Source organism: Papio anubis, chromosome 6 (assembly GCF_008728515.1).
Source record: "Papio anubis isolate 15944 chromosome 6, Panubis1.0, whole genome shotgun sequence".
Classification (NCBI taxonomy): Eukaryota; Metazoa; Chordata; class Mammalia; order Primates; family Cercopithecidae; genus Papio; species Papio anubis.
The window spans coordinates 106,477,446-106,493,718 of record NC_044981.1 but is presented as its reverse complement, the minus strand read 5'-3'; the positions used below and the strand labels follow the sequence as shown (position 1 = coordinate 106,493,718).

Sequence of the window (16,273 nt, the reverse complement as noted above, 5' to 3'; positions counted from 1 at the left end):
CCACACTGTGAAAAAATAATAATGAGTGGGTTGGGTTGATCCACCTTCAAACAAACATGCTACTGAAGGCAAACGTTGGGGTCAAGGTTCACTGAAAATCACTGACAAGAGGAAGATTGACTAATAGGAGAAAAGACATACAAATTTATTTAATGTGTATATATGGCAGCCTTCAAAATGAAGACCCAACTTCCCAGTGAGGTACAGAAATTGATATACTATCTTGAGGTTACAGAAAGAATGAAGGCTTTGGATCCTGGCAGAACAGGTTTTGGGAGGGTGGGAAGAGGAATTCTACTGATGTGCAATAAATGATTACTAGGGAAAATAACTGGAACAGAAATTAACTTGTAAATACTTCTCTTTGGAATTTAAATAATCATTCAAGACAGTCATTATCCTGAAAAAGGGTCTGTTCAAGTGTGCTTACATTTTGGTCTTCTTTCCTGTAGTGAATAATGAGATACTAGGGAGAGGAACAAGAACAATTGTTCTCCTGGGTGAGTCAGTCCTGTCTTTATGTTGATAGGGGAAAACTCTCCTCTAGTGCTTATTGATCTCTATGAAGTTTTAACTTAAAAGACTCAGATTGCCATATTTTGGGGTGAAATATTTTGAGTTCCCTCACAAGGAACCTGAGACTCCTCTCTCTTCAAAAATATTCTCTCTTATTTTTAGCTTAGAGAGCTGCTATTTCTTGGGAGATTACATTTGTGCCCAAATGGAAGCTTTATAGACTTATAACTCTTAGAATAGTGGTTTATAAATAAAATGTATATAAATGTTTTCTTTAAAAATATTGATACCACATGGAGGAGTGTGATGAGAACTTGTGTGATTTTTACTTCCATCGAATTTTTGCAGAAGTTTTTAGGCCCACATGGCAACATTACTCAGGCCGAACCTGGCGTTTCAATGTGAATGAGGAAGAACTGGCTCTAGTTTGATGTATAAAAGTACAGAGAAATAACTCCTCTTGTGTGTAATTTCTGCAGTGGAACCAGTGCTCTTGCCAGTTTCCTGTGCTGATTCCACATATATGTTCTCCACTTGTCAATGGTGATTTATATCCCTGTGGTGCTGGATCTAAGGAATACAAAAGGACAAATTAGAACTGACTCACTCATGAGAAGCAGCAGCAAGTTAACCTATTTAGTGTAAGACTAGGCATCGGAAGACAGTTGTCTTTCAAATTGTGTCACTATGGTAGCCATTTCTCTCTCTCTGTGTGTATATATGTGTCTGTGTATGAATTGTTGCATGATTTAGTTTTCTTTTGTCGACAAAAGGTCAAACTGTGTGAAATATTTAAAGAGGTTTATTCTGAGACAAATACAAGTAACCATAACTGTGCCTGAGGCACAGTTTCAAGATATCATGAGAACATGTGGCCAAGGCGGTTGGTTTGCAGCTTGGTTTTATACATTTTAAGGAGACAAAAGATATCAATCAATACATGTGAGGTATCCTTTGGTTTGGTCTAGAAAGACAGAACAACTGGAAGTGGGGGCGGGCTCACAGGTCATAGGTAGGTTCCAAGATTTTCTGATTGGCAATTGGTTGAGAGTTAAGTTATTATCTAAAGACCTGGAATCAGTAGAAAGGAGTGTCTGGATTAAGATAAGGGGTCGTAGAGGACAAGGTTCTTATTACGGAGATGAAGTCTCACATGTGACTACCTTTAATAACAATATATGGCAAATGTTTTCTATTCAGACCTTGAAAAGGCACTCTAGTCTCTCAGCTAATCTCATCAGGAACAGAAAAAGATCTAGAAAGGGAAGGGGATTCTCTACATAATGTAAATTTCCTCCACAAGAGACAGCTTTGCAGGGCCATTAAAAATATGTCAAATACATATATTTTGGGGTAAAACATTTTGATTTGTTTTCAGGGCCTTCTATCTGTCATGTGATCCTGTACTAAAGACAGGTTGGAATTTGGTATATTATTGCTACGAAGAGTCTGTTTTGTTATTCTTAAGATCTCTGTTTTAATATTAATACTGGTCAGCTGTACCTGAAATCTAAAGGTATGAGAATAATGACGCACGTCCCACCCACAGCCCTTCCCATCATGACCTGAACCAGTTTTATTTTAGGTTTCTTTGAAATTCCCTACGCCAAGAAAAGGGGACCATTCAATTAGATGGGGGGCTTAGAATTTTATTTTTGGTTTATACTTTTGTAAATTATTTTACCTATATTTGGTTTCCCCCAACAGTTTGAAATAAATTGAAATTGAATACAGGTCTCTCTATATAATTTTAAGAGAGGATTATGTGAATTAAATAAGTTACTCATTTAATTCATTCCACCAAAATGAGTTAAATTAATATATGTAAAGTGCAAGAAGATGTAGCACTTAATAAGGGGAATAAAGCCATATTATGATTACTCAAAAGGGAACAATTTAAACAACTTAGAGTTTTCCCAAGGAAAATAAATACTCCATGAGTACAATTGTGTTATTTCTTGTGATTATTAAAATTTATCCCTGGTTCTGAGTTAGGAGTGGGAAGGACAACAACTGTAAATTAGAAAGGGCTTAGAAAACATGCTAGCAAATGTGAACAAAAATAATTTTTAGGAAGAATATGGTGGGGAAGATAATGGATAAGATCATTTCCCGTGCCAGCTTTCAGGTGGCGCTATTATCCCTTAAAAGCTAAGTTCCTACCCACCTGGTGGAACTCCTCCAGCCCAGAGGGTGCAAGGGTAAAAAAGGAACAGGTGTAATTAGCGGAGGGAAAAGGTAGGAAGTATTCATCTGGTAGGAGATATTAATAAACTGTGTGTCTGAAACTTAGAATGTCGGTAAACAGAAAGAGGAAACGTAAAACAACTAAAGAGAGAGGAGTTCTATAAATTGTATTACGGAAGTAGTGTTTTTTATGTTTGTTTAAAGCAAAATGGGTTGGGTTTTTGGAAAGGAATTCCTGGTGGTGTTTTTCTGATGTTTCATGTATTTGATCTGGCATGTTGAGCTCAGTGAGCAAAATAACGTATGATTGATTGAATTTATATGCTTACATGTCTAAGTAACACTGGCTAACTCACCTCTCTCTGGCCTTCTATTTGCAAGCCAATATTGCAAACAAATTAATATATAACCACACAAAAAGGTTCTTATTTCTCTGTTGTCTTAGCATCCATTTACCTGTCCTGAAAAGAAGAATAGATCAGCCATTTTTAAAAATCCATTTCAAGGGAGATTATAACAATTACCTATGCAGTCAGTCTGTGTCATTAAGTATAAATGAGTCTGTGATGAGAAAAGTCAAAGCTCCATTTTATTAGTCTTAATTTTAGTTTTTATTTTTAGATACCTAATTTGCTTTCACATTTGATACCTTAGACAAAAGCATAGTCAACTGCTGCTCTCTTGCTTTTCCCTGCCGTGCATGTAATTGGACACTCTCTTAGCGAGGGCACAACTGTTCACATAGATACCACAAAGCAATGAAGACTGCGAGATTAAAAAGAAATCTTTTAATATATTTGTGATTAACTGGCAACTATACTAAGGAGTTGCAGGGAAATAGAAATAAACAGAAAAGGTTAACAAGGTAGGACACAGAGATGATTATTTGCATGGGAGGAAGAAAGGCAAAAGAACACCCAGAGCTTTCTATCTGACATCAACCTGTTTGATAAATAAGTAATGGGGAAAAAGAATTTCTGCCCTCAGATGTACACATTTTGCACTCTTCTAGCTGTGACCTTTGTACGTGGCCACAAATTCTATGCTAAAGAGCAGGTCTATGAATTATGTAAAACAAGAGAGGATTCAGAAGACTTGTGTTAGAAATATGTAGCTTTACTTTCTTTACTGCCGTCGAGGACGGAGAGCTCTTCCTAGTGTGTTTTCTTCCCCCATAGAGTTTTGAGTATGTTTTTTATTTTCTTGACAACTTTCTTACTTATCATCCAAAAGACTGCCCAAAAGATGGTCCAAAAGAAAGTCATTCTGTCCAAAGAATAGCAGATCTAATTGTTAGAATAAAAATTATTGAGATTGCAATCTATCATGGTTAATATCATAAGATTAAACTTTAGGTTTGTATCTTTGAGGGCAAGTGCTAGATAAATGATGGCCTAAAACAACACTGTGTTGGCCCATTTCCAATGGTGCCTGCAGGAAAGTGTCAGTAATGTTGACAAGGCCAGGGAGATGTGATTCTTGACCAGGTGCTTAATATCAAAACAGAGAAGAAGATGGCAAGCAATTGACCAAAACAGAATCTGGGTGATGGGCACAATGATTTCTGGTAGCTGACTTCAATTATGTGAAAGAAAAAGAAAGGAAGATCTAGCTAAACTTACTAAAGGGGAATGAAAGACTGAAAATAAGAGGTGTGGTAATAAAATAGCTACTACTCCTCTGAAATACAAGGCCTCAAAGCAATCTGCAACTGGCCTGAAGGAGGTGAATTACTCTTACTTCTGGGGAAGGAAAGGACATAAAGAAAGTGTGTCTTGTTAGGCTGAACACTCTGTTTCTTTAATTATAACACTATTGGGTTTGTTTATTTTATTTTATTTTATTTTTTTTAGCATTTAATGGGCCAGACGCCAAGCTTTATACACGATTATATATAATCTTTCTGACAACCCAGTGAGATACAGATGAGAAAACCACAAAGCACTGAAATAACATCCTCAAGGTCAATGAGAGTTGGAGTTGGAATTCACACCCTGGCTGAACCCAGAACTCACAACCAATGTGCCCCATTGCCTTCACGCCTGGTGTCCCAAGACAGCTAAGTTTCACAAAGTGATCCAGAATACATGCTCTTCTAACGTGCAGTCATTCATATTGCAATTTAAGAAGACCATCTTTTTAGCATCGTAGTACTGCTTTATTCTCAGAATAATGCCGACAATTATTATTATTATTTTTTTGGTCACTGCAAGGTGGTTACTACGATTTCTTCTCTTTTTTTTTTTTTTTTTTGTTTCTTTACCTGAGACCTTTATTGACAACATGTTTCCACTACTCTAGCTGGTATTCAAATCCTCTCTGCATCAGACTTTTATTATGTCTGTGCCGCCTCATTGCCTTCAGCCCTCACCTGGTAGAAAACACCCCTGGCCTGCAAAGATACATGGATTTGCACTAACTCCATGACACTTAATCTGTTTATTTCTTTGGCCTTTAAAGCATAGCTTTATTAGATTTGTTTAGGGGTCAGACTTTGATTATGTACCCTGAAGAAGTCAAAACCTATAATTAGACCAAAATAAAACTGGGAAGTTTCTAAGTCTGTACGGAAAAGACCACAAATCTATTCACTGGCTCCACTTAGTTTGAATGAGCTGGCAATATTTATAGAGAAGTCAGTATGCTCACAAAACTGTCTATCAGGAGCCTAAATCATGATTCATAATAAAAACGTGCTTCAAATACTCTAAGATCTATAAGAACAACCAGGTGATTTCAAAATATTAAGAAGTATTTATTGGAACAAAATGTTTGGGGAATATTGGACATTTCTTTCCTATATATTAATATCACGCTCTTACAGCATAGCCAAAAAAAATCAATGAGAGTTGTATTATATTGAACTTTCTTCTTTGCTTGTATAATTATGAGTTACCTAGCAACACATAAATCAGAAATATTCCCTGTTTGGATACTGGCTGTGAAACTCCAGGACGAGCAGACTCAGCAAAGTCTCCAGGCCTTGGTACCAAAGTTGTAGCAGTTGGTCTTTTGGCGCATCAAAACAGTGTTTCTACTTTACTTTTGAATGGTTTTTTTTTTTTTTTTTTTTTTTTGAGATGGAGTTTCGCACTTGTTGCCCAGGCTGGAGTGCGATGGCACGATCTCGGCTCACTGCAACCTCCGCCTCCCGGATTCAGGCAATTCTCCTGCCTCTGCCTTACTCAGTAACTGGAATTACAGGCATGTGTCACCACATCAGGCTACTTTTGTATTTTTAGTAGAGATAGAGTTTCTCCATGTTGGTCACACTGGTCTCGAACTTCTGACCTCAGATGATCCGCCCTCCTTGGCCTCCCAAAGTGAGCCACCACGCCCGGCTGAATGGAGTTCTAAAGAACTTGGGGCCTGTAGACAAAAATTGAGAACAAAGATAATACTAGAGAAAAAATATTTTGGGGTTTTCCACCAGTAAACTTACATCTATTATTGCATTATGTGTATTCGGGTGTGGCTCTATTTGATAATAGGCACCACTCCATGAGAGAATTGTTAAGTACACTCAATTTATCAGCAAGGTCTCTACCTTGTTCCCAGTCTTTCTCCTTTCCTTGGAGCACATCACCAAATTAGTCATTTTCTTTGTTGCGATAATGGTGTCAAAATAAGCAACATGCTTTTTAATAAGCTTACTGCCTAAACAAGTTTCAACACTGTATTATGTTTTATATTATACGTTATATAATGTTATCGTCTTCTTAGACCACTTTGTGCTACTATAACAGAAAACCCAAGACTGGGTAATCTATAATGAAGAGAAATTTATTGACTCATAGTTCTAAAGGCTGGGACATCCAAGATCAAGGGGCTGGCATCGTACAAGGCCTTCTTGCTGTGTGATCCTATGGGAGAAGGCAGAAGGGCGAGAGAGGGTAGGAGAGAGAGTTAAAAGAGGACTGAACTTGTCCTTTTATAAAGAACTCATTCCTGCAATAATAAACCCATCTCTGAGTTAATGGCATCAATTCATTCACGAAAGGTGAGCCTTCATGGCCTAGTTACTCTTAAAGTTTTCATCTGTTAATACTGTTACAATGGCAATTAAATTTCAAGATATGCTTCTTGCAAGACATATTCAATCCTGGCACCCAAAACATGTGCTCTTCTCCATACAAAATATAATCATTCTATCCCAATAGCCTCAAAGTCTTAACTCCTTCCTTAATCAACTAAAAAAAAAAAAAAAAAAAAAAATCCAAAGTCTCATCTAAATCAGATATGGATGAGCCTCAAGGCATTCATCTGGAGGTAAATAGTGCTTCAGCTGTAAGCCTGTGAAATCAAACGCATCATGTGCTTTTAAAATAAGATGGTGGGACAGGCATAGGATTGGAATTCCCATTCCAAAAGGGAGAAATGGGCAAGAAGTAAGGAGTAACTGGTCCCAAGTAAGTCCAAAAGCCAACAGGGCAAACAACATCACATCTTGAGACTCCAGAATAATCTTTTAGTGTCCATGTGCCACCTTCTGGGCACTCGGCACTGGGCACCTACATCCTCAAGTAGCCCCACCTTTATGATTTTGCTCAGCTCACTCAGCAGCTGCCACAGATCGGAGTCTCATGCCTGCATCTGTCTCAGGCTGGCGTTGCACACTGGTGGCTTTACAGTTCTGGGGTCTTGGGGATGGCCCCACTCCCATGGCTGTACTGGACATTGCCCTAGTGTGGATTGTCTGCAGCGGCTCCACCCATATGACACATTTCTGCCACTTTTGAAGTCCAGGTGGAGGTAGCTGTGCCTCCACAGCTCTTGCATTCTGCGTGACTGCAAACTATAATCGACATGGACGTTTTCAAGGTTTACGACTTGTGCCCTCCAGAGCAGCAACTTGAGCTGTATCTAGGGCCACTTGAGCCACAGCTGGGGTGGCCAAGGAGCACTGCATGAGAATGCCGGGAGCCCCAGGCAGCAAGCCTGTGGAGGGTATCCCAGGCCTTTCCTACAAAACCATTCTGCCTTCCTGAGGCTCTGGCAGGGGGAGCAGACTCTTAAGTTCTCCAAAATGCCTTTGCTGTCATTCTCTCATTGTCTCAATGGATAGTACCTGCCTCCCTTCCATCCATACTCATCTCCTTATCAAATAGTTGCTTGGCTACCCCCTCGATATTCTCTCCTGAACATGGGTTTTTATCTTCACATGATCAGGTTAGGGATATTCCACATTTTTACATTCTGATTCCCCCCTTTAATTATAAATTCTGTGTTTAAATTATTTTTATTTTCTCTCATTTTATTGCATGCAGTTAAAAGAAGCCACGCAGTTCCTACAGATGTTTCTTCTGCCAGATAGTCTAATTGATCACTCCTAAATTCTGCCTTTCGCAAAGATCTCAGGCATGGATGCAATTCAGCCAAGTTCTCTGCCACTCCATAACAAGGATGGCTTTTACTCTAGTTTCCGATTCCTTGTTCTGCATTTTCATCTGAGACCTTATCAGAATGGCCTTTACCACTCATATTTCTACCACCATTCTGATCAGGAGCACGTAAATACTCTCTAAGAAGCTCAGACTTTCCCTTCAGCTCTTTTGTTCCTCTGAGCCCTCAACACTGTTGAGTATTTGTGCTGGAGACTTTTCTCCTGTGGGTGGCTTGTCCCACATGCCTGTCCTTATAGTTGCACTGTGTTCAGTTTCACTGGACTCATTTTCCCTGTGCTCATTGAGACTTCTGGCTCCTACCAGTTGCTTTTCTCTTGATTTTGAATCTCAAGACCATTTTTTTCATTAGCTACATGACCAGCAGGGACCGGTCTCAGTCTCCCTCCTGTTCTAGGAATCATACCATTGCTTTCATGTCAATTCCTGTGGTGGACTTCTCTCTGGTCACAGGTTTCTTTGGGTCTTCCTATCCCATGAGCTACACTAATGATTATGGCCTCAGACAGCCCAGCCACTGGCTGTGATTTGTCCTGGTTCTTAGGATGCATTGAGAAAGTTACCCAACAACTAAGAGAGAGGGTAGAGGACTGCTGCAAGGTTTTTAAGTAGGGAGAATAATTTCTATGATAATTACCCTCTGGAATACTGTCCTCCAAGAACAAACAGGCAATTTTTTTTCTATAAGGTTTTTTTCATGATGACCCTTAGAAGTATATAAAACTGTCTCTCAAGGAACAAAATGGTTGAACTCCATAAGCAAAAGCTGCCTCAGACATAAAACTGCTGCCTTGCCAGGCAAAATCATGTGCTTCTGAGCATTTTCGCCTCAGGTGGCTCCCTCCCGCCTCACTGCATGCACGTTACATCCGTGCTTGCGATCATTCGCCCTCACTTCTGTCTGTACTCAGCAGCTTGAATGCCCTTTGTGTTAGTTCGTTTCGAAACCTTCTCTTTTTGAGTGACTGAATTGTTATCAGTTTAACTTGCTTCACATGCAAGATCTGAGAAAAGCATCACAGGTAGTTAAGCACTTAATAAATGCTTGTTGATAGTGATGAATATATACTGAAATATTAATCAGCTTTAGGTTTTCATAGGCTCAGAAAGTTCTTTATGCACGATAATAAAAATAAAACCAGTAATTAGGTTAAATAAATAATAGCCTCCTATAAGACTGGGGTAAAATCTAACAAATCTATTTGCTTGCTGTCTCCCACTCTGCATTTCTGTTACCTTACAGTTCATTCCTTCCTTCAGCTACAAACAAAGTCAATGTTAAGTGCAGCTCCGTATCTCTGCGCTGAGGCCTTTGTGATGTCTGGGTCTCACTGTGGAAACATTCCGACTGTGGACTTCAGCTGACACACAGCTGGGATGGGCCACTCTGCCTGCACATCACTGACCACCTCCCACCTGCTCTGGGTTCTACCATTTGAGGAGACACCTGCATAGGTCAAAGGCTGAGTGGCTAAGACAGCTGATGGTGCTCCTGTTCTCTGGGCCTGGCATGAGAAGACATTGGTGGGAATGGCTGAAAGAAGGGCTCATCCATCCCTTGAGGAGGAACAAATGAATCCCTGGAGTCTCCAATGCCCAGAGACTCCTCTCCTGGCCTTAGCCTTGTCTGCATTTGGACATGAACTTTGATGTAATGTCAAAATTCTGGCAAAAGGACTAGTCCTGAAAGTAAGTCTGCTGAGGTGGTGGGATCCTGGGTCTCAGTTACAAGCTCCATTCTAAAACCAGAGAAAGCAAGAGGAAGGAGGAGGAGGAGGAAGAGAGAAGGAGAAGGAGATGGAGGAGACAAACAAGGAAGAGACAAGTCTCTTCTCATGAAAGTCAGTGGATTCTGGAACTGCAGTTAGTGCGATATCCCTTGCGTATGAGACACTGACTTGTTTAAGAATGAAAATGGCACCTACTGGTTGGTCGAATCACTCTTCACTTTGTTGTCACGTCATTTGCACTTTAATATGGCAGAGGAATCAGAAAGACAGTTTTTGTAGAGGACGGAGAAATAATTGGAGTCACTGGAAACTGGAACGGTGAGCGGAGGAGGAACACAATGAAATGGGCAGGACAAGGTTACCGAAAGAGTCCCCTACTTATTTCCCTCGCCAGGCCTTAGCGTCATCCCCTCAATGTCCACACCTCCTCCTCACCAGCACTGGCCGTGCCGCAACAGCAGCCACCCCCTGCAGCATTCCAGATTGGGGCTGCCTTGCTTTTCCTTGTCCTTAACTCTCTCCTTTGTCTACACACTTCTCACATTGACAGATGCCCAACAGTACACTAGGGGTGGGGGTAGAACAGTGGTGGCCTTTGGAGACTGACAGACCCAGACTTGAGTAAAAGCTTTGTCAATTACTAGTTATGATGTGAGTACTGTCATTTTTTAAACAGATGCCAATTTAACAGGTGACAAATCATATGTCACTGTTTTAACTGGAGTTCTTTGATTACTAAGATGTAAAAAGTCTTTGAAAATGATTATTTGCCATTGTACTTAAGCACTCCAAGCCCCCGTTTGCCCATCTGTTTGTTTCGTGCTTGGGTCTGTCTTACGGGGGAAGTTGGAGGAACTTACGCACCTAGAGTGCTTAGCACATAGAAAGACCCTGCAAATGTTCACTGTTATTTGTATAATGCAGGAATCAAGAAGCAAAATAAATACAGTTCATGAAAGAGTACTTTCCCCCCCATTTTCCAAATGAAATACGGCCCTTGGATGTGGAATCCTCCTGAGTCACTAACTCAGCGTGAGCCTGAACAAGTGTTTTTTTCTCTATAGGTCTCCTCTGGTGCTTCATCTATGAAATGAAGGGGTTACGCTCTATGGTTTATAAGGCCTAGTCCACCTTTAACACTCTATCACACTCTAATCCCACTTATTCCTCTCCTAAAGATATACATTGCTTCCAAATGGCAAACAGAGGACAACAAAGTTGCACAATATGATGAAAGTGTCAGTAACCTGTGTTAAAATTGTTAGAATAATTACAAAGATACACGCTCCTGTATATTCACTGCAGCCTTAATACAATAGCAAAGACATAGAATCAACCGAAATGCCCATCAATGATAGGCTGAGTAAAGAATATGTGGTCCATGTACACTGCAGAATAATATGCAGCCACAAAAAGGAATGAGATCATGTCCTTTGCAGGGGCCATGGATGGAGCTAGAAGTCATTATCCTTAGCAAATTAACTCAGGAACCGAAAACCAGAACTGCATGCTCTCACTTATAAGTGGGAGCTGAACAATGAGACACATGGACCCAGTGGGGGAACAACACACGCACCAGGGCCTGTTGGCAGGCGGTGGGGGGAGAGCATCAGGGAAAACAGCTAATGCCTGCTGGGCTTAATACCTAGATGATGGGTTGATAGGTTCAGCAAACCACCATGGCACACATTTACCTATGTAACAAACCTGCACATCCTGTACATGTATCCCGGAACTTTAAATTAAATTAAATTAAATTAAATTAAAAACTGTTAGAATATAGACTCATACTAGAACATAAGCTCCAGGAGAGAAGAGATTTTCGTCTGTTTTGTTCATTAATGTGTTCCCAACACTTCAAACAGTGTGTGGCACATAGTAGATGTTCAAGACGTATTTGCTGAATGAAACATATTAATACCTTGTATAAAAATAAGCATTTCACACAGGAGGAAAGTGACTGCAAATCGTTATTTTCAAAGACCATTTTTATTTTAGTAATCAAAGAAATGATGACATATGATTTGTCAACTGTTAAATTGGCAGATGTTAACGAAATAACAATACATCATCAGTAAATGATGGAGAAATTATCACTTTTACCCTGTTACAGAACAATCTTCCTGGAATTCAGTGTGACATTACTTATCAAAAGGCTTAGAAATATGCACACGCTTTGACCCAGAAATTACACACCCGGAAAAGTATTTTAAGGAAAGAATTAAGAATATGTAAAGATTTAGCTGTAAGAATTCTGTTTATAGTAGTGAAATTTGGAAATAACCAAAAGGTCTAACCATGGGCAATTTGGTAAACAAAGGATGATATAGTCTTTGAATGAAATACTAACTAGCTATTAAAGACATTACACATGAATATTTATTTTTTAAAACACGATGAATGTCCTAAAGAGGCAGTTTATGAGATAGCATGTATAGTATAATGCCATATAGAAATTCATCTAGAGCTAAATAAAAGATTTCCATAGCATACAGATGACAAATTATATCTGGTTATATCTGGGTAGTGGAGTTATATAATACTTCTGTACCTTTTTTCCTTTTTGCTAAATTTATCATTTATTTCCACAATGGCCATACATTGCATTTATAATGAAATAATAAATCATTTTAATTTAAACACTTACCTTTTAGCTGTAACAAATGTAGACTTTTTGATAGTCTTTTGTACTTTTCCCGGTGGCATCTGAGCCATGTTCTTTGCTCACCCAGCTTTTCTTGCTGTATCATTAGCGTGGCTAAATTAATCAGATTTTAAGCTCCCTACGGGCAGGTTTACATTTTTTCGTTATTCTTTAAGGTATCTTGCACCCCTTCTGGCTGCTAAATAAAAATCTGCTTCCCTGAAATTCAGTCAAGTGCAATTTCAATTTCTGCTCTCATTAAATGTCCCCTATAAATCCATTTAAACAGTTCTAGTAATAAGAGTATCCCCCAAGGTTTTCTTTTTTCCTTTGTATTGTAAGCCAATTCCTCACGATTCCTGGCACTACGGGAGAAGAGACTAGTATGATAGTGGCATATGTGTAGAAGCAGAAAGATATTTGTTTTGTGTTGCCCCAGGGTAGCTGAGCTAAGTAACAGGAAAGTGAATTCAGCTCGGCTAAGGAAGAACTTTCTAATCATTAAAGATGGGCATCAATAGGAGGTGACTGTATAAGTTTGTAAACTCCCTTTCATGAGGGACACCTAAGCTGAAGATAGAAAACAGCATTGCATGTGGGTGTCACCAATGAGTTAGAAGTTGGACTAGGTAAACTTTGACCATTTTTCCAAGTGTAAATGTACCTTATTTCTCTAAGGTCTCATCTGCTGCTAATGAATCAAGAGCTAGGGGAAGGTAAAGTGTGCAGATGAATGCTTTGTTTTGGCTTGATGTTCCACATCGCTTACCCTTGGAATCCAGACTCAAAAACCCCTTCCCAAGGCACTGTGCCATCTCCTACCCCTTTCATTTACTCCTGTCCATCTTGCTATGCACCTGTGAAGAATACTTCTGTTCCTTCTTCCGGCATCTGAGATAACATGAGCTGCCATTTATTAAACAATTTTTGAATGATTATTTTTTGGCTAAGCATTATGGTAAATACTTGATGGGAATTGCTTCACCTCATATTCCCAACATAACCCAAAAAGTTAGGATTGTAACATTCAGAAAACCAAGGCTGATAAACTTCAAAGTATATAATAATATGGCATAGTGACTGATGAAATGTCAGGATTTTCATGGACAACAGCATTTTCAGAGACTACATCTCTGCCTGCTTCTCTATTCCATCCATCCCTTTCTGGCCTCCTCTCTGTCCCAGCCCCTGATTCTCCTTCTTGCTACATTGCCACTATTCTTGCCCCAGTCCTCAGTGGACTCCTTCTAATCCCCAGAAGTATCCACAGTTGTCCAAATCATAGTGTCTCTCTGAGAGGCACTTGGAGCTCAGGCTCATGGGCTAGTGATAGGATTTACGGTTAACTTTATATGTCCACTTTACTGAGCTAAGGGATGCCCAGATAGTTGGTAAAACACGATTTGTAGGGGTGTCTGTGAGGGTGTTTCCAGAAGAGATTAGTGTTTGAATCAATAGATGGTAAAGAAGATCCACCCTTATCACTGTGGTTGGGCACCATCCAATCCAATCCATTGAGGGCCCTAATATAACAAAAAGGCAGAGGAAGGGTGAATTTTTTCCTTCTCTCTGTTTAAACTGAGACATTCATCTTCTCCTGCCCTTGGGCATGGGAGCTCCTGGTTCTCAGGCTGAATTACACCGTCAGCTTTCCTGGTTCTCTGTCTCGAAGGCAGCCATATGATGACTTCTCGGCCTCCATCATTGCATGAGTAAATGCCCATAATAAACTTATCTATGATTTTTATCATTTCTATCTATCTATCTATCTATCTATCTATCTATATCTATCTATCTATCTATCTATCTCCTATCTCTCTATCATTTATCTATCTTTCTTCTAACTACCTATCACCTATCATATGTATGTATATATGTATGTATGTATATATCTATCTAATCTATCTATCTCGTCTATCTGCATTTCTATCTACCTATGTATCATTTATCCTATCATCTATCTATCTAATCTATCATTTATTATCTATCTATCTATCTATCTATCTATCTATCTATCTATCATCTATCTATCATCTCTTTCTATCTATCTATACCTTGGTTCTGTTTCACCAGAGAACCCTGACTAACACAATAGGGCACTCAATGCTGCACCTTTGTGCCTTCTCCCAGAGCAACCTCTCTATGTTAGAAGTTTCAACATACCTCCAAACCAGCCTTCGGCAACACCTTTCACAGAGCCTCTGTGTAGGTCTTTGGAGTCATCTTAATGCTTTCTGAGTCAGGAGCCCCTCCTTTGAGTTACTCTGCAATTCACTTCCTTTGGTGTGAATGGAATTAATTTTTGGTCCCCATAATTCTTGTATTCATTTATCAGCTAGATACACTGTAGTTGTCCCTCATTTCCTCCCACTTTTACAACTGCTGGCTGGAAATTCTCCATTCTGCTATGCAAGTGTTATGTGATCTTCAGTGGGACTGCTTGGCTGTATTCTACTGTGGACTTCCGCTCTTTCTTTCACTCTGTATGCAGTCCCAGAATCCCAGGTCACAGCACAGAAAGGTATCTACCACAGCCAGAGGAGCCTGGGGCGCACTTATTTCATAGCTAATGTTAGGAGGATAAAGTTGTTTATAAATATGGATGGATACTAATGTCCTGTTATTGGGTACTCTAAAAAAGACTGTATCGCCACCCTCTAGATTTTTTTATTTTATAGTAATATCAGGAAATTAATGCAACAAATTCCCTTTAATAATGATTATACCCATACTGCAAACTATAAAGAAAAATATCCAAAGAACACCTTTAAGAAGCATGAAGCCAAAAAGTAACTTAAGGAATTCTAATTCAGTTTGGCTACCATTTTATGGTACATACATGTGCAACCCTTTCTTCTCTTATTTCTTTAACTGATGTACTTCAGTGTTGTTTCTCAGTTTTTAGGCCTATCCATATTCGTGTTGGTCCCTGGGATCAGCATGTCATATGCAATGATTTCTTGCACAATGTCGTGTTCAGATACATGTGGAAGATATGTTTTTGCAATTTCAGTTGATTAGTAGATATCTTTTTGGTTTTGTGGCAAGGGGAATGGTTAATACATATGTCTTTCCCTGAATATCAGTGCCTGATATTACATAATACATCTAGCTATTTATCTGTTTATCATTTTCTCTCCATACCCCACACTGGAATGTAACTTTATGAGTACAGACACTGACTGTTTAATTCACTGTATAAACTTATTGCCAAGAAAAGCAGAATATCATGAACAAGTTATGTTCATCGCAAGAGCTTAAGAGTTGTTTCACATTGGAAAATGTATTAATATAATTCACCACATTAATGAATAAAAGAGAAAAACCATATGATTATTGCTTAGCTGCATAAAGAACATTAGGTACAATTTAACTTCCATTCATGATAAAAGACATCTATCAAAGTAGGATAGAAAGGAATCTGAAGCTGATATAGGTTACCTAGAAGAAAAATAAAGTGTAGCATATATAAAACTTTATTTAAAGACAGTCAATAAAAAGAGAGAGATCATCTTTGTTCACACAGCGGGACTCGGTTTTGTTAATGTGTCCGTTGCCCTCAATTGATATCTAGATTCAATGTAATTGCAGTGAAAACCCCAACAAAGGTTTTCATGCTTCAAAAGCAGATTCTAACATACATGGGGAAGGGCAAAAGGACCAATAATAGTAAAAACTACTCTTGGAAAGAAAAAGATAAGGGAATTTGGCTTAGCAGATATCAAAAGTATATACAAGGCAGTGATGATGAAAACAATGAGATATTTATGTAGGAAAAACAGAGTCACATACGT

At 39.1% G+C, this 16,273-nt stretch overlaps 2 long non-coding RNA genes across 5 annotated transcripts in view; one reads left to right on the top strand and one right to left on the bottom strand.

Annotated features, from left to right (window-relative positions):
- Nucleotides 1–16,273, top strand: part of LOC103883931 — a 114,654-nt gene that overhangs the window by 12,851 nt on the left and 85,530 nt on the right. The gene's annotated exons all lie outside the window — the stretch shown is intronic.
- Nucleotides 1–16,273, bottom strand: part of LOC103883930 — a 44,210-nt gene that overhangs the window by 2,222 nt on the left and 25,715 nt on the right. Inside the window, exons 3-5 of the long non-coding RNA XR_002521698.2 lie at nt 5,995–6,566; nt 3,060–3,164; nt 807–1,086 (exon numbers count right to left, since the gene is read on the bottom strand). This is a non-coding gene — a long non-coding RNA (uncharacterized LOC103883930). The remainder of the gene's footprint in view (nt 1–806; nt 1,087–3,059; nt 3,165–5,994; nt 6,567–16,273) is intronic.